This window comes from Cupressus sempervirens, chromosome 1 (assembly GCF_028749045.1).
Source record: "Cupressus sempervirens isolate cs-2001-9-10 chromosome 1, ASM2874904v1, whole genome shotgun sequence".
NCBI classification, from domain to species: Eukaryota; Viridiplantae; Streptophyta; class Pinopsida; order Cupressales; family Cupressaceae; genus Cupressus; species Cupressus sempervirens.
The window spans coordinates 567,714,425-567,735,869 of record NC_143118.1 but is presented as its reverse complement, the minus strand read 5'-3'; positions in this window follow the sequence as shown (position 1 = coordinate 567,735,869).

Here is a 21,445-nt window from a genome sequence, read left to right as displayed (position 1 = left end):
ACATTTCAATGGCTCTTGTAGTTGGTCTTGGAGAGAGTCTTTCTTTGAGAAGGGACCAATGGTATAAGTTCTTGGGTCAAGGTTATTTTCATCATGAGGGTAGCCCCTTCTTCACTAGTATAGTCTCTCCCACTACCATCATCATCTTATTGCACAAGATTTTTTCTTCTCTCTCCTTGGTTATTCTACTTCTTAGGATACTTATTAGAATAGTGACCTATTTGGTTGCAACTGTACATTTGATTTGCCCCTTATTTCTTCCACCATTTCTGCCTCTTCCATTACCTCTCATTCCTTAGTATCCACCTCTTGAACTACTTTCTCCTTGGGTGTTCTTTTTATTGTAATCTCCTCATTGCCTATTGTTTTGTGTTCCTCTTCCTACATAGTTTCCTTTTCCTCTATCATGCTTCTCCTTGTTTCTACCATCTTGTTCATTTATCCTCTTGAACTTTTCTTCAACCTTGAGTGTCAATTGGTAGCAATGGTTTACTATGGTAGAGCTTATTAGAATAAGATCATCTTGAATGGAAATAATTAGTCCTTGTATATATCTAGCAAGTTTCACACTTTTAGGTTCAACAAGCTTAGATTTAATTACCAATTTTTTAAATTCTTCAATGTAGATAGAGATATCCATCTCCTATTGTATCAAACTCATCCTCTTATTATGAAGGTGGAACTCATAGTCTTCAAGTACATAAGTCTCTCTGAGTAGGATCCCCATATTCTTTCATGTGGTGACTAGATTATTTTTGTTCTTTACCCTATCATCTTGAGTGACGTTCCACCATGTGAGTGCACAAACCTTGATCCTAGACTTGGAAATCCTCACCCTTTCATTCTTAGGGATGTTTTCACAATAGAAGAAACTAGTTAGGGCATCTTCCCATTATATGTAGGAAAATCAAGCTTAGCATCCATGGTTTTCCTCTCTATAGATTTTAGAGTCTTCACAAGAAGCCTCTGATCAGTAGGTTATTCTTCTTCTTCCTATCCAAGGGGTTCTTCATCACTCCCTTGTCTAACTTCTTTAGAGTTTTCACCACTTCAACTATGAAGCTCTTCCTTAATATTTTCCATCTTTGGTCTCATCAACTACATATCCTTATTCTTTTTTTCATCTTGCCTGAGTTTTTTCTCTCGAAGGTATTTCACTATCTCTACATTTATCATCCTTGTAGACAACCCTCCTTCATCTTCTCCATCCATGTTGTTAGTATAATTTTACCCTAAGGGATCTTAGGTTTCTCTAATACCACTAGATGTAGATCTCTCCCTTGATTAGGAAAATTTGATATGATGTAGCCTTACAGTTTCTTCTATGCCCCAAAATGGGCTTAAGAGAGGGCTCTACACCTGTGTACAATCCTGCAAACAAGACATCAACTAGGCATTCCTTTAGAGTACTACTAAGTCTCTTGGAAAAATACAACCAAATAGTTGGGATTTTCTTGAAATGGGAACCTATGTTTTAAAGGAGAATGTGAAGGTTCTAAAACATCTATCAATCTCATAATGATGGATTAGGAAAATCTATCCCATACCCATGAGCCCAAACAATAATTTTGGCATTTAGGCCTCACAGTCCTATTATCCCTACAAATGAGGAAATTAGGACTTAATTTGAAACTTATCCTAATGACCTAGTAACCCTTTCAAATTTTTTTTAGAATCCAAAGCTTTAGATTCCCAAACAATAAGATGATCACCAAAACATAAATACAACAACTAGTCCTAGTAGGCCTAATTGGTTAGGTTTATGAAGGAAGTACACACTTGCCTATATTATAGGCTTAACCCCTAATTAAGATACTTGGAGGGATCTATATGAGATCACAATCCAACATCAGATGTGTTTTATTCATCACCAAAGTAGCTCTAACACTTCAATGTCAGTTGTCCTAAACCAACCATGGAGAGATGTTTGGCCTTCGGTTGGGTTGCAAAAATAGGAAACCCAATCCCCATCTCCCATTCTATAATCCTATATTACACTAACCTAAATCAAATTTTCCTAAGTGGCATGGAATTCCCATGGTGGAAAAGCTATTTAGACCATTTTCCCCAAAAACTGTTAATAGAACGAGGGTTTTGGTGCACTCAAGAGAGATGTTTGTATATCTTCTGACTTAGACCTTTTCAACAATTCAAACCAATTGCATTTCCTTCTTAGATCATCCTAGATGTTGATCCAATCATTCCTTTTCTTGTTCCAATCTCTACCAATCCATACACATATGTCAAACAGTTAATTTACAAGAAAAATAAGGAGTTTTATTGATTTTAAATTGCTATATGAAGGCATTTCCCAACTAATCCAAAAAAATTTCAAAGGTTGTGATCATTGGGAGACTATTAGAAAAAGTTGACAAATTTTTTCTAAACTTGCTAAATATTGTCACAAAATTTCAAGCCATTACTAAGCAATCAATGACAAGTAAGCTCACTTAGGCATCAAAGATAGTTTCCCATATGTTTTGAGCATTTAGTTAAAACCAATTTCGAAGATATTATTGACTGAGATTATTTAATTATCAATAGAGTGTTAGCATGAACTCTATACTAACTAAATTGGGTTAGTTAATAGCATAACTCCTATTCTAAGCAAGTTGGGTTAGTTAACAAAGGGATCCTCAATGATAACCAAAAATATATGTGCATTTTGATCATGTTAGGACCTTCCTATAGTTTCCTAGGGACCTTATACATGTTTAGAAGCCTACAAACATGCCTACCTTATCCTAGGACTAAGATGTGCCTAATGACCATAGTAAAAAAAATTTTTTTTATAGAATACCAATGGTGAGTAGGCCTTAGAAGTAGGATTATTTGAAATGAAAACTACTTCTAAAAGTTGTATTGGACTTTTAGGAAAGAATTCACTTGAGTAAAACTCATGAAGATATTTTTGTAGTGGATGCCTTGGAGAGTATAGCTATAGGTGCTCTTGCACCACCTAGTGGGTCATAAAGAATAAATATAATAAATATTTCTAGAATGTCTGATCAAAGATGGATCAATGGATGTTTCTTTTTATGATGAAAAGATGCTAAGTAGATAAAGCATGTGACATAGTTAGGATGAACCATGTGTCATAGGTGGGCTGATGCTGAAATTAAGAATGCTTTTTCTTATTCATTTACCTTGAATAAATCAATGATTGTCTCTATGTTAGTTTGGGAAGTTGCAAGGTTTCTATACATAGAAACATGGAAAGAGAATGGCATGCATCCATGTGAGCCATATAAAGATAGCATAAATATTTTTCTTCATAATAATTAGATCAAATATGGATCTATATTATTTGTTATGTCGTTACCCAAAGGTGCAAGGTTTTTAGTCAATACAATAATGTGACAAGGTGAGACGTGTCCCAATGGACTCAATGGTATGATACATCAATGAGAAATCCTGACCATCTAATGCCAAACAAATAGTTGCTTGTCACATTATCACTACTATTAGATGTGAGGTCTTTAATCAAGGAAATGTAATGATGTGAGGCCATGTTTCCAAGGTGGGCCACCTATATGATAGAACAAAAAATGAACCTAGAATGATTTCAATCCCCTGGTGTAAAATAGATCTATGCCTGTCATTATATCTTAATTGAAAGTTACATGACTATTAACCATACTGACATAATGACATGATGATGCCTATCCTAGGATTTCTTTGCTAGTACATCAAGGATGTAAATAAGACATAAGATTTCTAAATGGAAAAAAATGATTGGGTTGACTACCGCGTTAATTTGTATAATTTTTAGTTAGTGGTAAGATTCAATCAACCTATTCAAATGTAACATAAACCAACAGTTTATTTTTAAAATTTTGTGAGGCATGCATACCCACTCCCTACGAAGCATTTATAGAAAATTAAAGTCTTCTCATGTGGATATGATGCATAAATTTAATGGAAAATAACATTTTTCTCTAGAAGAAAATCAATTGAAGAGACAGAATAGATTGTAAGGGGAAAAAAATTCAACATTAAGAAAAATTGTAAATTGTTTTAGCAAGGAAGTGATGTGTTCTATCCTATAAGCAGCATTTTTATTTTCTATAAAATATTTTGATAAAGATTTATTTTCTATCACAAATATGCCTTCAAAAAAGTGTTTCTATGAATAGATAGACTACCAACATAGAAACATCCATGATGAATTCTTGGAGAAATTAAACAAATCTACCAATGATGTGGCACAAATCAAGAAGTTTATCCTTGCTTCTCTAAGACTAAATTTGGTTGAGCATTTGTATGATAGAGGGAAATGGACCTGTATGTGATGGAACAATGACTAAAAATGGGTTGTAGCTATTCTAAAAGTGGTTTTTTGAAAGGAAACTTTTCACCCCACATGGTAATATATTAATTTTTTAGCTTGGGATATTGGTTGTTCCTATAATGTTTATGGACTTAGATCTTTTGACATTATTTGAAAGGATGTATGATCCAATCATGAAGTTAATATGATGAGTAAATGGAGAATGCCTAATAAAGATAACACTAGATAAGATCAGAGAAGTATATAGGTGGACCTTGTTTTAGAAACAATAGTCCACCAAGATAACTAAGAGGGGGCAGGGTGAATCAATTATCCAAAAATTAAAATATTTATCTTCTTTAAATAATCTTAACCATTCAACCAAAGTAAACAACAATCGTAATAAAATTATACACAAACAATTACACTAGATATGTTGACTAGGGAAACCCTTGATCAGAGGGAAAACTCTGGTGGGAATGATGCCCACAAGATGATGTACTAATATAAATATTCTTTGTTAGAGGATGGACCCTAATAGGAGTCTATTACAAAATTTAGTACATAGAGTCCCTATTAGGAGACTTTGAATCCCTGTTAGGTGTTGTAGTACAATGTATGCAAGATGAGTCCACTACCCAAACATGCAATTTTAACTATAAGAAGATATCAGTGCTCAAACAAGTAGTTTATTTTTATGTCCTCCTTTCCTTTTTCTTTTCAACTAAACCAATCACTATCAAACCTTGTAGACCTGCTCATGAACCTTGGATCACTCAATAAAACCTTGGCAATGATGTTTCCTTCACTTTAACATTGCTTTGCTCAAGTTTGCATTATGCTCTTGCTTCTACTTATCATCAATTAAAAACCATATCATTCCATACCATGATAAAGGAAAATTTCCTTCCTTTATATGAAGTCCTCAAAATAATTCCATGAGTTGCCTATTAGACCTTCTCAATTAATTATTATAGGACCACATTAAGAACACATTACACTTAGCAATAACATTAATCTTTCACCTTGAAACTTGAATAACTTTCCATACACATAATATTATGATGAGAAAACTTAGCCACATCATCATTAACATTTCTTCTTCATGTCCTCAACCTCAATCCTTAGAATATCAACTATGCTAAGAGATATAACAAGTTTACCAGAACATGCCTTTGTAGACTCTATATTAGAACAAACATAACCAAAACTTACATAACTTCTTCCATACTTATCCTTTCTTATTACAAAATTAACTACATATAATAGATACTCATAAGTATCTCCCATAAGCTCAGATGATTTGAATACTCAACTATCCATCCATACCAACTTGATCTTTCTATTGCTCTTCTATTAGATACCACAACAAACTTTTATATTTACATCAATGACAAACTTAGTCATGAATGTAACATATCATCATAGTACCAAATCTACAATACTCCCCCATAGGAATATCATTAGCATTCATGCTTATAACCAATCTTTTAATAAGCTCTCCCTTTGGCATTAATGGCAACATAGATGAAAAACATCTAGTTTCAAGAATACCAACAAAAGATTGTTCAACTTACTTTTCAAATCCTCTTCATTAATCATTCTCTCCCATTGATATATCTTAATGTACTTTCTAAAAAATTTTCATTCCATGTTGTGCTTATTTCAAACATCTTCCTTAGCATAATGTTTTTCATACAATATTCTCCCCTATTGACATCAATGTCAAAGGTTTTAACAACCAACCTTACTGCATCAAACTCTGCAACAATTGATTCTTACTAGCTTGAGTGTCAAAAGAATATTTTCATAACAATATCCAACAAGAGTCCCATATGCATCTATCCATCATAGATAATCTCCCATACAAGAAGCATTCACATTCAGTCTAGACAATAATAGTTCTTTGTTACACTAGACTAATGCACTCTTTCATCTTCTACTTTGATGTAGGAAGGGGCATAACCCCAAGAATACCTCACAAATACTCAAAAGTCTCTTTGGGAAGAGGCTTAGTGAATATATCTACAATCTACTATTTATTGTTTACATAATCCAATCTAGTTTCCTATTTTGCAACTTTCTCTCTCTACATATGATACTTGATAGAAATGTGCTTAGTTTTCAAATGAAACATTGGATTCTTAGAAATTTTTACCGTGCTTGTATTGTCACAATGTATGAAAATGGGTTCACTAATTTCTATCCTTATATCCTTTAGCATCTACTTCATCCAAATGACTTGATTGCAATTATTTTCTACTACAAAATACTCTGCTTCCACTATACTTTGTGATGTACAATCCTTCTTCTTGCTTAACCAAGAAACCAATCTTCTTCCAAGAAACCTATCCAATCATTGGATCTATCATACCATAATCCAAACTCAGATGTTCCCTTTAGATATCTAAATATCATTTTTTCTACTGCATAATGTGCTTCTCTAGGATCAACCTAGAATATTGCAAAAATTCCAACTACATTTGCTATATCTGCCAATCATAGATCTATACCTCTTCTGCTCAATAGTAGGTGTCTCATCCTTTATGGATAACCTATGTCTAGTTGTCATATGTATTCCAACTCTTTTGCATGTTTTTGAACCAAATTTTTTCAATAAATCCTTCAAGTACTTATATTCTATTCAATTTGTAATCTTGGGAAATATTTCATCTCTCCTATCGTACTCATCTTGAATTATTTGTTCATTTCTTCAGAATTTTTTTTGCTTTCCTCATCATTACCTCTAAATATGGTATCATGAAGAAATACTACCAAAATCAACAGACCATTATCAATTTCTTTCTAATACAAATTACTATCTACCATACCTTTACTATATCAAAGCTTTGTCAATTTTTTTTCCAAACTTGTATACTAGGCTCTAGGTGCTTGCTTCAATCCATACAATGCTTTCCTTAGTCTGCATACTATGTCCTTATTATTTGTCAAAGGACATCCTTTAGGTTGCTTAGTGTATATTTCTTCTTCAAGTTCTCTATTCAAAAATGCTAACTTGACATCCATCTGATACACTTTGAATTTCTTCTATGCTTCATAGGCTAAGAATAATTTCACTTCTTCTATTCTAGCTACTAGAGTATAAGTCTCCTCATAATCTATTCCTTCTTGCTCTGAGTAACCTTTTCATACCAATCTTTCTTTATTCCTTTCAACTTCTCCTTGCTCATTCATCTTGTTCCTAAACACCCATTTTGTTCCTATCACATTCTTGTCTTCTAGTCTAGGGACCAATTCCCATGTCTCATTCTTTACTATCTGATCCAATTCTTCTTTTATGGCTTGTTAAAAATGATCATCTGTACATGATTCATCTACATTTCTAGGCTCAACTTGAGATATCAAACATAATTCTTCATTGACTCTCCTTTTTTTCATCACACCTTTGTCTTTGCTTCCAATGATCTATTCAGATAGGTGATTCTTTATCATATTCTTTCCTAGAATAGAAGTTTCTATCTCAACTCTTGGATCACTAAAGGTTCTAAGCTTTGTTCCTACCTTGGCTCTCCCTCATTTTGCAAATAATTGTTAATCACAAGAAATAACTCATCATTCCTTTCCTTCGTAACAACAGTTAAGGTGAATGGCATCAATTTTTGGATAACGGAGGAGGTGATCATGGCTGTCACTGAGATCCCTATTGAGGGTTTCAAATTCTTTAGGGATAAGAAGCTCTCAGCCAATGCAGTTAGGGATTTTGTGGAGAGTGAGAGGGAATTGAAGGCGTTGAAAAAAATTGACACCTACTATGTCCTCGACTCCATGAAGAAGCAGTGGAGGTATGTTCTAAAAGCTATTATTGAGTATATCACTTTGGACCCAAGGTTTGATAGAGCCCAATCCCACCACTTTGTTATTTTAAATCATTTCTAGAAGAAAGCTAGAATTTCTTTCTCTTTTTATCTGTTAACCTCTATGAGTAAGGCGATGGATAGCTTCAAAAAGAAGCCCATTGTAAACTCAACTTTGCATGAGGGGTTGCTGCTACTTATCCATGAGCACTTCAAAGCTCAGACTATTAGCAATGCCCCCTCTCAGACACAGATAGTGGAGTCTGGAATTTCTAGTTACTCCTCTGACTCGAATGATATTCAAAGCCTTAGTTATGAGAAAGGTGAGATCTCCTCTTCAGGGAAAGCAACGACTTATCATGTCAAAAAATCCTCACCCCCCCCATAACCCCAAGCAAAAAATGCCCTAGGGATCTCGGGAAGAAGTAGGCTGAGAAGGATGAGGAGGGAAGTAGCCATGATGAGGAGGATTTGGAGTCTGAGGAGGTGGTGAAGGAGATTCAGGAGGAAAAAAAGGATAGTGGAAGGAAGAAGTGCAAGGAGAGTCTGGAGGATGTGCGCACTCAATATGAGGAGGCATCTATGCTGTACCTTTCTCCTATCCATCTCCACCTTGAGGAGCAGAAAGAGGAGAAAGCTGGGTATGTGGAAGGGGAAGTGCAAACCAATAACAAGAGGAAAGCATGGATCAACTCCAATGTCAAAATTTCCAAAATGGGAATCTTTAGGGAGGCCATAAATCCCCAAATCCTCATGGATAATCAAGAAGAGCAGTGGCTAGAAGAATTAATTGATCTGGCAATTGTGGTTATTTCAGACAGAGCCAGGGAGACTGGGATGAACCTTTTAAATAATGCTCACAACAACATGATTGATAATTTCAAATCAATCAAATGGCTTTTCTACGAGCTTGAGGACGTTAAAGACCAGGTGAAACACATTGAGGCAACAAGGAAATGAATGAATGCCAATAGGAAGATGGATTTGGCTGATAGGCTCACTTTGGCGAAACAGAGGATACACAATCTGGAAAACTACAATCACAACCTTGCGAATTAGATGTTTTCCTTATTAAGCTTCATCAACAACAACATCATCTCTCTCATGGGCTGGATCAAAGATAGAGAAATGCACGATGATGAGGATGGAAATGACAGGGATGAGGCCAGAATAGAGGACGACCCTGCAAAGGACAACTCCACTCCTGCTCAAGACTAGGGGAATCAAAGGGTGCAATAGATGGAAATGGAGGAGAATCAACAGGCCTTTGAGGTTGCTCAGGTGATGCATGATCTGGAGCAAAAGAATGAGGAATAACTCTTGCCTATTCTTTTGTTTATCGTTGTCTTTTGGCTTTTTTTTCTAGCTTTTGGCTATGGCTTTGATTGTTTCCTTTTCTTGGTCTTTTCTCAATACTCTTTCCTTTGGCTGGGCTTAATGCTTATTATCAGCTTTTGAACTTATACTTTTTTGGCTAGGCCGTCATGCTTATTATCAGCCTTCTTATGTACTAACTTTCGCGTTTTAGGTTCCCTGTAAAACCTATTTATCTAATAAAAAACAACATCATCATATGAATTAAAATCAACTATTCTCTCTTGTATCTAGAATTTCTCATCAATTCTAACATTTGCACTTTTCATAATAGTTTTAGTTTTATGGTTATAACATCTATAAGCCTTCCTTTTCAATGAATACCCAAGAAACATACCTTCGTTACTTCTAGCATCAAACTTGCCAATAACATCATCTATTTTGATATAACACTTACTCCCAAAAATTCTAAAATACTTAACTATAGGTGAGTGACCAAACTACAATTCATAAGGTGTCTTGTTTGTCTTTCCTAATTTGCACTCTATTCATAGTGTAGACTACTATATTAACAACTTCTCTCCAATTTTTTTTGGATACATCATTCTCTATTAACATAGCTCTTGTAGCTTCTATAATTGACTTGTTCCTTCTCTCTGTGATGCCATTCTATTTAGGGATTTTTCGAGCTAATAGCTATCTTTTAATTCCATTTTCTTCACAAAACATATTAAATTCATTTGAAGCAAATTCTCCTCCTCTATCTAATCTTAAACATTTAATCTTTGTACAAAATTCATTCTCCACCCTATTCTTGATTATATTAAACTTATCAAATGCTTCAGTTTTCTCTTTAAGAAATGTAACTTACATCATTCTAGAAAATTCATACACTAGAATCATAAAATACCTTTCACCCTAGAATCCTTTAGACTTTGTAGGACTATTGAGATCAATGTGTACAATCTCAAACTTTTCAATAGTGGTAAACTTCTTGTTGGGAAAATAAGTTCTATTATGTTTAGCCAAAAGACACTCCTTGCAAATTGTGTTAGTAGGCTTTACAATCTTTGATAAATCTCTAATTGCAAATATTCTACTAGTGCTCACAATACTATGAAAGTTTACATGACAAAATCTCTTATGCCATAACCAACTATCATCTACCTTTGCAACCAAAGATGTCATTTTAGTAGGATTCAACTAAAATACATTACCTCTGGATCTAGTTCATGTTCCAATTAGCTTTCCATCTTTATCTTTGATCATGGATATCTTTTCCAGTGAAGTGTAATTGATAACCTTTGTCTACTAATTGTCCAAGACTCAAAATATTTTTCTTTAAACCATCAACAATGTATACATCTTCAGTGTCACCATCAAGAGTTATAGATCCAATACCTTTAACTTGGCATATTGCATTGTTTCCAACTTTGACAATTACTCCATCATGACTTTTGAAGTCAACAAACTTGTTCATATCAACAATCATGTGATGTGAACAACCACTATCGATTATCCAATTAGATTTCTTCTCAACTTGTGACACTAAAGCTACCTTTTCTAGACTTTCATCTTTAATTGCCACAAATCCAATTTCATCATCACTAGCTCTTAATGCTTTTTCATCATAATCATTATCTTCATTTGGATACAAACATTCTCTATCCTTTCTAGGTTTGTAATTTCCCTTTTATGTTTTCTCCATTTTAGGAAACTTAGATGGATAATGACCATATTCATCACAAGTCCAACATTAAAAAAATTCCGTACCTCATTTTCATCTTTTTACCAGAATGGCTACTTTTTCAATCTTTATGTCTTCTTCAAATCTATTGCTACTAGAAAAATCTCTTTTAGCACTTGTGCTCCTTGATAGACTAGGTTGAATATTCAAGGCACTAAAAATTATCACTATTTTGGTCAATTCTTCAAACTATCTAAGTTCACTCTCAACTGGTTCAAGTCTTCCAAGAAATGCCTCCTTTATGAAATCTTTGGTACAACATATCAATAATTGTATCATCTAAATTGCTGACTTAAATGGTGGTGTTGGAGTCTTCAGTATCTTTCATATAACCTCATCATCTTCTTTGGTTCCTCCTTGAGCTTTGATACCTGCAATAATTTCTAATATCCTACCTATATATGTTCTTACAAATTCATCTTCCATTAATTTAGCATCCTAAAATGCACAAATCCAACTTTGTAGCCTCAACTTCTTAGAATGTGCATCACCTTCAAAACTATTTTTCAAAGCTTTACAAATCAAATTTGAAGTAGCAAGTGATTTTAAATGATTGCACTCAATTCTAGGGAGTGCAGTCAATTATGCTTCTCTATCTCTGATGTCACACATGAAAATATATCTTTCTACCTTGGTACAAGTTTCCAAATCCTTTTCAACAATGATTTTCTTCTTTGATTTTTTCAAGGTACAATATCTCGGTCCCATATGCAACAAATGTATCTTCATCTTTTCTTTCTAGCTATCATAATTTTTTCCATCAAACTTTAGAATATCTTTCCTCAACATATTGACCATGGATCTCCCAAATTTGTTATACTTTATCTTCAAGGACTTGATGCTCTAACACTAATTTTTAGAAGGAATAGTCCACCAAGACAATTGAGAGGTAAGGTGAATCGATTATCCAAAAATTATAAAAATGATCTTCTTTAAAAAATATTAACCATTGAGCCAAAGTATTTACAACAACTATAATAATATGCACATAGACAATTACACTAGATATGTTAACTAGGGAAACCCTTGATCAAAGGGAAAACCCTGGTGGGAATGATGCCCACAAGATGATGTACTAATATAAATATTCCTTTTTAGAGGATGGAACCATTTAGGAGACTTTGAATCCCTATTAGGAGTTGTGCTAACCCCATTAGGAGTTGTAGTATAATGTATGCAAGATGAGCATATTTCCCAAACATGCAATTTCAACTAAGAAAAGAGCTCACTGCTCAAATAAGTAATTTACTATTATGTCATTATTTTATTTATTCTATCAACCAAAAAAATCACTATTAGAACTTGTAGAATAGGAGACAAACCTTATATCCAAATACTAAACCTTGGATTGCTTAATAAAACATCGGCAATGGAGTTTCCTTCACTTTTGCACTGCTCTAGTCAACTTCTCATTCCATTCTTGTTGTTGCATATCATCGATTAAAAACCATATCATTCCATAACATGATAAAGTAAAATGTCATTCCTTTATACTAAGTCCTCAAAACAATACCCTGAGTTAGTTGTAAGACCTTCTGATTTAATTATTATAGGGTGATATTAAGAACATGTTACACTTAACAATAAAATTAATCTATCACCTTACAACTTGAATAACTTTTTGTACACACAATATTATGATGAATGAACTTAGCCACATCATCACTAACATGTATTCTTCATTTCCTCAACCTTGATCCTTAGAATATCAACTTTTCTAAGAGATATAACAAGTTTACCAAAACATGCCTCTATAAACTCTATCTCAGAACAGACATCACCAAAACTCACATAACTTCTTCCATACTTATCCTTTCTTCTTCTAACATTAACTGTATATAATAGATACTCAAAAGTATCTACCATAACCTCAGTTGGTTAGAATGCTTTACTTTTCATCTGTACCAACTTGATCTTTCTGTTGTTCTTCTATTAGATACCACATAAAACTATTATGTTGACATCAATGACAAACTCAGTCATGAATGTAATATATCATCATAGTAACATATCTACAATACTCCCCCATAGAAATATCATTAGCATTCATGCTCTTAACCAATCTTCTAATATCTTGTCTCTTAGTATCACGAAGATATTAATTTTCAAGAATTGGGAGTACAACATTGATCACAACATCAACCCCTAAGCCCTTCAAGAAAGAATTTTTCAGTTCTCATGCTCTAGATATTTATGTTTTTGTGTAGTGTTTTTGGGGAGGACGAATAAAGCTATATGCCTATTAAATTTGTGTACATGATGGTACAAATTCAATTTTGGAGTTAATGTCAATTTTTATTTTGCTTCATAACTGTAGAAATCCATAATGGATTTATTGGGATTGCAAAAGGAAAAGTGGAGAAGGCTTTCAAATTGTATTCAATGTTAATGCATATGTTTCTTTTGAAGGGAGTAACTTATTTTTGAAAAGACATGCAATTAAAAAGAGAATATAAAGAAGAATTTCTACTAGTCCAGCATTGGAGTGCAAACATGTCCTGGGATGTGAATGAGGCTAGATTTGTTAGACTTGACAGATATCTCACATTAAAGTAATGGATATTATTGTCTACGAAGAATCCATGGATTCCTAAATTGCTATTAGATTTTATTAGACTGTTGGATTCCCCAACTAAATTAAAAATTTCTCATAATTTGGATAATATCATTCCATATCCAATTTCTATAGACTTCAATGTACATGGGTTTGACTAAACCCCTCATGTTTTGTCATACCAAGTATCCTTGAAGGTTGGCTTGGTTGAGATTCTATAGTAGATAGGAGGTTTGGAGGATGCTGAATTGGTAGGAAGATCAAGTAGTTCAATCATTTCTACTTGTACTATTGCTCATCAATTTGTGATCACAAAAGGGGGATGTATCTTCGTATATAAATTTTGAAACCATATAAAATGGAAACATCACATGCAAGATTCTCTAACACTAAGGTATTTTTTGAAATTTTTAGAAAAAGAACAAAAGAAAAGGCTCATGATCAGATATTTTATTACCCCTAGGACATCATAAGGAATGAGTTCTACCTACCAGATGAACTAAAAAGGGAGAAATAAAGGGTTTACTATAGGGTTTTGGATTTTGTGAATTCTTTTGAAAAATATTACAACACATTAGTAGATGATAAAGTCATGGAAGATAAGGAAAAAAATATAATGACTTTCTTTTTTGAGATAATGGATACATTATATGAAAAGAAATCTCTTTTGATTAGAACATACCCTAATCAATCAAGAGAAATCATGAGAAGACTAGCTTTTACTCCTACTATGGGCTCAAGAAAATATGTTATCTAGAAGAAGCTAGGGTATAACATAGTCACAATAGACGAGCATGTTGATAATAAAGGAAAAGAGAAGAGTGATGTTGATTTGTGTGTTTCCCTAGACCACAATAGACCTCAATCCTAAGTATATTCACTAATGCAAGTATCCAAGAAGCAACCAAATAGAGAAGCTTCCATGCTTAAGGATCAAATATATACACCATCTCAATCACCCCTTCACTTAGGAAATGACCAACTCATAGCTAAGAAAATGGAAAAACTTGGAAATTAAGGTGATGTTTTTGTTACCTCAGCTGAGTTTGAGGAAGGGACATTGAATGAGCCTCTTTTACCAACCATGGAGTTGATTGTTGCTGATTTTAAAGGTAAGGAGTTTGATCCTATGATTGAGGAAGCCACACATAAGTTATTTTTAGATGATATTTTTAGTAAAGTTTTGGGCTTTCTTTCAATTTGCATGGAGATTGAATATTGCTAAGTTTGAGGGAAGGTGTCAAAGGAGACAACAAGGGAAACCTAGCAAAGAGAAATCTATTGTAAAGGATGAAATAAAAGATGAAATGATGCAAGATTTCAATAAAATAACTCTAGAGGAGGGAAAATAAATGATCAGGAGGGTTGGAATGAAAATCCTCCCTAATTAGGATATTATTGATGCAATTGTGTTCAATGTTATGAGAAAAGAAATGAATACAACATATAAAAATGAAGAAGAAGCTAGGAGAGCATGAAAATGATATACTAATATAAAAAATTCTTGCAGGAGGATGGACTCTGTCTTGAGCCAGTGAAATAGATTCAACACCTATCAATCCATGTTAGGAAACTTTAAATCCCTATTAGGAGATTCTAGCCCTATTAGGAGTTGTGCCAACCCTATTAGTAGTTATAGAAGGCAGATGGACCCACTATCCAAATAGATTCAAGAGAAAGACCACTGAACTCACTATCCAACTAGTATCTATATTATTCCTTGTAGAATAATAGAATGAAATCACTTAAAATTCTTCTTTTTCCTCTTGGCTGGACCAAATCCCTTTAGATCTCAATACCTAATCTTAGAACTTGCTATTAGAAACAATAGTCCACCAAGATGACTAATCAAAGGGTGAATTAGTTATCCAACAATTAAAATATTTATCTTCCTTAAATAAACTTATCCATTTAACCAAAGTAAATAAAAACCATAATAAGATGAACATAGATAATTACACCAAATATGTTAACTAGGCAAACCCTTGATCAGAGGCAAAACCCTAGTGGGAATGATGTCCACAAGATGATGTACTAATATAAATATTTCTTGTTAGAGGATGGATCCTGTTAGGAGTTGTAGTAAAATATATGCAAGAAGAGCCCACTACCCAAACATGCAATTTCAACTACAAGAAGAGCTCACTACTTAAACAAGTAATTTACTATTATGTTCCTCTTTCCTCTATTATTTCAACTGAACCAATCACTATCAAACCTTTTAGACCACATCATGAACCTCAGAACCAAATATAAAACCTTGGATCACATAATTAAACCTGGGCAATGAAGTTTCCTTCACTTCCACTTTGTTATGCTTAACTTCACATTCTTCTCTCTTTGCTACTTAAAATAATCCCTCCATGTCATCACATACCATATGATAAAGGAAAATGTCCTTCCTTTATACTAACTCCGTAAAATAATTCCCTAAGTTAGTTGTTATAACTTCTCAATTAATCATTATAGGGCCACATTAAGAACATGCTACACTTAGTAATAACATTAATCTTTTGCCTTGCAACTTGAATATCTTTTTGTACATGTAATATTATATTGACTGAGCTTATCCACATCACCATAAACATGTCTTCTTCACATCCTCAAACTCAATTCTTAGAATAATAAATTTGGTAAGAGATATAACAAGTTTACCAGAACAGGCCTCTGTAAACTCTATCTCAAAACAAACATCACCAAAACCTAAATAACTTCTTCCAGAATTAACATTTCTTCATTTGACATTAACTACATATACTAGATACTTAGAGCATCTCCTGTGACCTTTGGTATTGAAAATACTCAACTAGCCATCTATACCAACTAGATATTTTTATTTTTCTTCTATTAGATACTATAGAAGACTCTATGTTGACATCAATGACAAACAACCATGAATGTAACATATCTACAATACTCCCTCATAGGAATATCATTAGCATTCATGCTTCCAATACTTACATCATACTAATCCCTTTGATTTCTTACACATATTTACCATCTTTGCATATCACTTGCACAATTTACACTTGCATACTCACCCAAATCCACACATTATTAGAAGAAAAGAAAAACCTTCCTTTATACCATGTCCTCAAAATAATTCTCTGAGTCAACCTTGAGTCTTTCCCAGTTAATCATAATAGGACCTCATTAAGATATTATAAAAAATTACATCTCTTTGTAATTACAAAACACTATCGGTTCATAGTAAATACAACTTCTCATGTGTACAAACTCTAACCTTGTGCACTCTCTAAAGTCATCATCAAACTATCTTCTATCACTATCTAATTTATCTCATCATGATTCAATCCCTATTAAGAGATGTAATCCAAACTTTAGAAACTACTTCTCAAGTACTCTATCTACACATTGTCCTCTATAACTCTTAAATAACTCTCTCATGTCTTCAACTTTATACATGTACACTTGACCACTTGATCTCACATAATTTAGAACATATGCTTAACTATTCTTGACCTTATCGTCAATACACAATCCATATGACCTTGATCTCTATCTTGAACTTTTCTAGTCTTTAGAAAAGAAATACAATATTGACATCAATGAAAAACATAGTCATGAATACAACATGTCAACCATGCTAACAAACTCGCCAATGCTTAGGATACTCCCCCAAAGGAATACCATCAACGTTCATGCCAATACATAAAAAAATACTCACACAACACCCAACATCTAGTTAACATAAGATATCTTTGCAAACTCAAACATAGAATTGAGAACCTTTCTTGACATTTCTTTAGAAATGTAGACAACTATACACCAAGTATTCACCCAAGATATCTTAAAATGAGAAACTTGACATATTCATGGGTATCCTCTTAACTAATTTGGGGTATAAATTACAACTTCAAGGACCACATAGCTTTAAAGATATGATCTGCCAAGGTATCTGCATAGAGAAATTTATGGTTAAGAAATGTGAGTTAAACCTCCAAAAAGAAAACAAACATAGGTTCAACTGTAGAAAAGATAAATTCAAATATATTAAAAAAAATTGAGATGTGGTACATGATGGAATAGTGGAAAATGTAACTCCTAAACCTCCAAAGGATATTTCAATCTCACAAATAGTATACATGCAGCCACATCCATTGAGAAGTTTGTTGTAGACACTAGAACATCTAGAAATAATGCTAAAATTGCATTTTGGGCTTCTAGACCCAAACATGAATACACACCTCTAGGTGAGCCTCTTGAAGTGGTCTAAAAGGCACTCCTTCAAAATTATATTTTTATTCCTTTAGAAAGTTCTCATCCATAAGATCCACAATTGAAACCTAAATGGTGGAGCAAAAATGCATACTATGAGTATCACCAAAACAAGGGTCATAAGACTAACAATTGCATTAATCTAAGAGATAAGATTTAGGACCTCATTGACTATGGTTATGTAGTTATGGGAGGACATGAAAAGAACTCAAATCAAAATGTATTCAAAGAATCCTTTCCTCCATATGAAAAGGGAGAAACATCTAAACCAAAAAACAACAACAAGGTCAACTATACATATAGCAATTGTTGGTGTTTTAAAACTACTAAGCAATAAAATGCTTAATACCAAGATGACAGTACTCACACAATCTAAAGACTACGCAATTCTTATTAACAATTGCATGTGCAAAGCATTTGGGCCCAACTTCAACAAAACCAAGGGTGGTTTTCTACTCTTGTGGCTCTGCAAAACCAGGGTGGGTATACCCAGGGATGATTCAAGACTAGGAAAAGTGTATGAGCTTTCATTCTGATTCTCATCTCAAATCCTCAAATGCATACACAATTCTTGATAACTTGATAAACACATCCCATATAACAGATATAGCCAAAAAATCTTCTATAGATCTACAGGTGTTCTCAGCAAAAGTGGCTAATTAAAGCTAAAATATTCCATACAGACGAGTACTAGCCAAATTTTAAGATCTATAGGAAATAAAAGTAAAATTGATTTAATTATTTATTTTTGACAACCATTTGTGACATATTTCTTTTTCAGTTGGATCAAATTTGATCAGTGCCTAATCCATTGGGGCTCAGAGTCTACTACAAATTTCTAGATCTAATTTGTTTCCTTACAAAAAATTTCATCATAAATTCTAATTAGAACTTCATCATTCAAAATCCTTTCCCTTACTACAGTAATCTTATCATATTCATCTGAGCTTTTACTTAATCCATTGAATTAACAACAGCGATAAACATATATACAACCTAACTGGATTGCATTCAATTGCACAAGCCTTTACTTATACAACATCAAGATAACCAAATAATCGAAAGGACACAAAGTTCAAAAAGAAAAGATATGGGGACAATTCATAATCATGCTAGAACAATAGACCATCTCTGTACATCGGTCCCTAGCAGTGGTGAAGGTAGCTACGCCTCTCAACCACGTGGCACCCGTAGGTCCACACCCACCATGCTGATGGAGATAATGATCCAATCACACACACACAAAACAACAACCATGGCTAACACACATGCCAAGAAATATGATGATTGAATCCAAGACAAAGACGATGCATAAACTATGGGTCCTGTTCAGACACCTCAATGGGCTACTATGTAGGGACTGACATCATGGAGAGTCGCTTGGCATCAAAAGCCCAAGTTCAGATCTGTGTAGCTCAACTCCCTCAACGGAAGGCCAATACACAAAAGTACCATTTATTATCTTTAATGTTATTACCACCTCAAGTTTTAATTTAATTATCACTTATATAAAACTTCCTCTGCTAATTGGGAAGTAGTCACCAGGTTGCAGGATAGAAGCCCCCTCCATATGCTACCCTACCTTACCCATGCTCATCCAACGATGAGTGCGCGAAGGCATGCAAACTCCCAACCCAACCCCAATGATCACAACTTCTAGAAGTACCACGAAAGGTTAGGCCCCGCAGGTCACCCGACAATGTACATGTGTGTGGTGCACCACCATCACAGAGATCATACACAAGGACAGGATGAGAATGCAAACAGAAGTCAACCAACCGAACCAAAATTAGGATGATGGATGCTACATGCATCCAAAAGAAATGAAAGATGCAAAAGTGTTCCAACTAGTATCCAAACGGATCATCCAGGTCCACGAACCACAATGTGCCGAGAAACCCAAGAAAATAGGGTGGCACGCAAAGTGAGGCAAAAACCCCAAATTTTGAAAAAATTCCAAAATTAAAACCCATTTGGCCTTTGGGTTCGAAAACCCCAAAAATCCAAAAATAATAAAAAACGGACACCGTATACAAAAACGGCCAGCATAACGGCCCAAAAACCCAAACCCCCATTTCAAAAATAGGTAAAACATTCATACCTAACCAACCGGGTAGAACTAGCATCCAAAAATGAAGGGGAACACTAGTTCACAGCCTCTTAACATAATGCTACAAGAAAAGGAAGTAGAAACAGAGCAAAAACCTTAAAATAGGAAGGCCCTACCTGACAACAAAAGGGGCTAAAACTGAAACCCGTAGAATAAAATAAATACTACGCCGAAACTGTTGAAACTTTTGACAAAGCAAGAACTCCTCGAGCTGAATCCAGCAAGAGCAACCTCGCAAAGATCCCATGCTCACAACTCCCGCAACGAGCAAAACAATAATCCTTCAGAAGAGGATTTTCAAATTTTCTCTCCAAACTCAAATTTCCAAAATGTGGGAAGTGAATAATGAATTCACTTTTCCAATATTTATTCATTTTGAGTGAATAGCTGATAATGGAAAATAGCTAGCTGGAGTAGTTAAACTCCAAAACAACCCAAATGAAAATAGGTTATTATCCGTAATGGAAATTCACCTAAGGAAAACTTGCCAGAAATTAAATCCAAAAGATTAAAACCCCAAAATTACAAAAAATCACTTAATACTTTTGCGATGAATGCAAACTTCTAAATACACAAACATGTTCACTAGTCTAATCACATAATGCAACTAAGTTTGGATTTACTAATCATCGAAAGGTTTTAATATAAAAAAACTAAATAAGGATACGTCGACCATATAGGAGTGACATTGGCAAAATATGAACAGTTGGATCACTAACTCCATAGGCCACTGCAAGGGATATAATTCCTACACACTAAAAGACACGATCAAGTGCAATTGCATATAACATAATAGTCGAAGAAAATAAAGTATTAAATAACTCATTAATCCATTTACACCGCTCACATTCGCATTAATCATAAAAGACAGGAATGAAGTAAATAACCATAACATAGAATCCATCTCATAACATAGTCAACAAATAGGTCCAATACATCATATAACCAGATAATCAGTTATCAAAGATCTATTGTCATCTCAAAATAACATCAACATGAAAATATGATAAACTGAACAACATAGCAACAAAGCATCTATGGTACAGAAATCAAAATATAACATTCAACCCTCAGGTCGTCTCAAGGTAAAAATATCAAAAGAGTATTAAGTATCTCTCAAATCAAAAATAGACAAGGTACAGACTGCAAACACGAGAGGCACTACATCCTCCCCCACTAGCATAGGCTTACTCCTGGAAGCTAGCAAAAAGGTAGGGGTATAATCCCCTCAGTCGTGTAGCATCTTCCCAAGTCACAAAGGCCTCATCGCTCGGGTCCCATTGGACCCTTACCTGTTCTATGTCCCGACCTCACAAGGTCAGCCTTCGCTGCTATAGGATACGAATGGGTTCCAAAGTAAGTTGCCCGTATGCTACCTACAAAGCATCCTAATCAA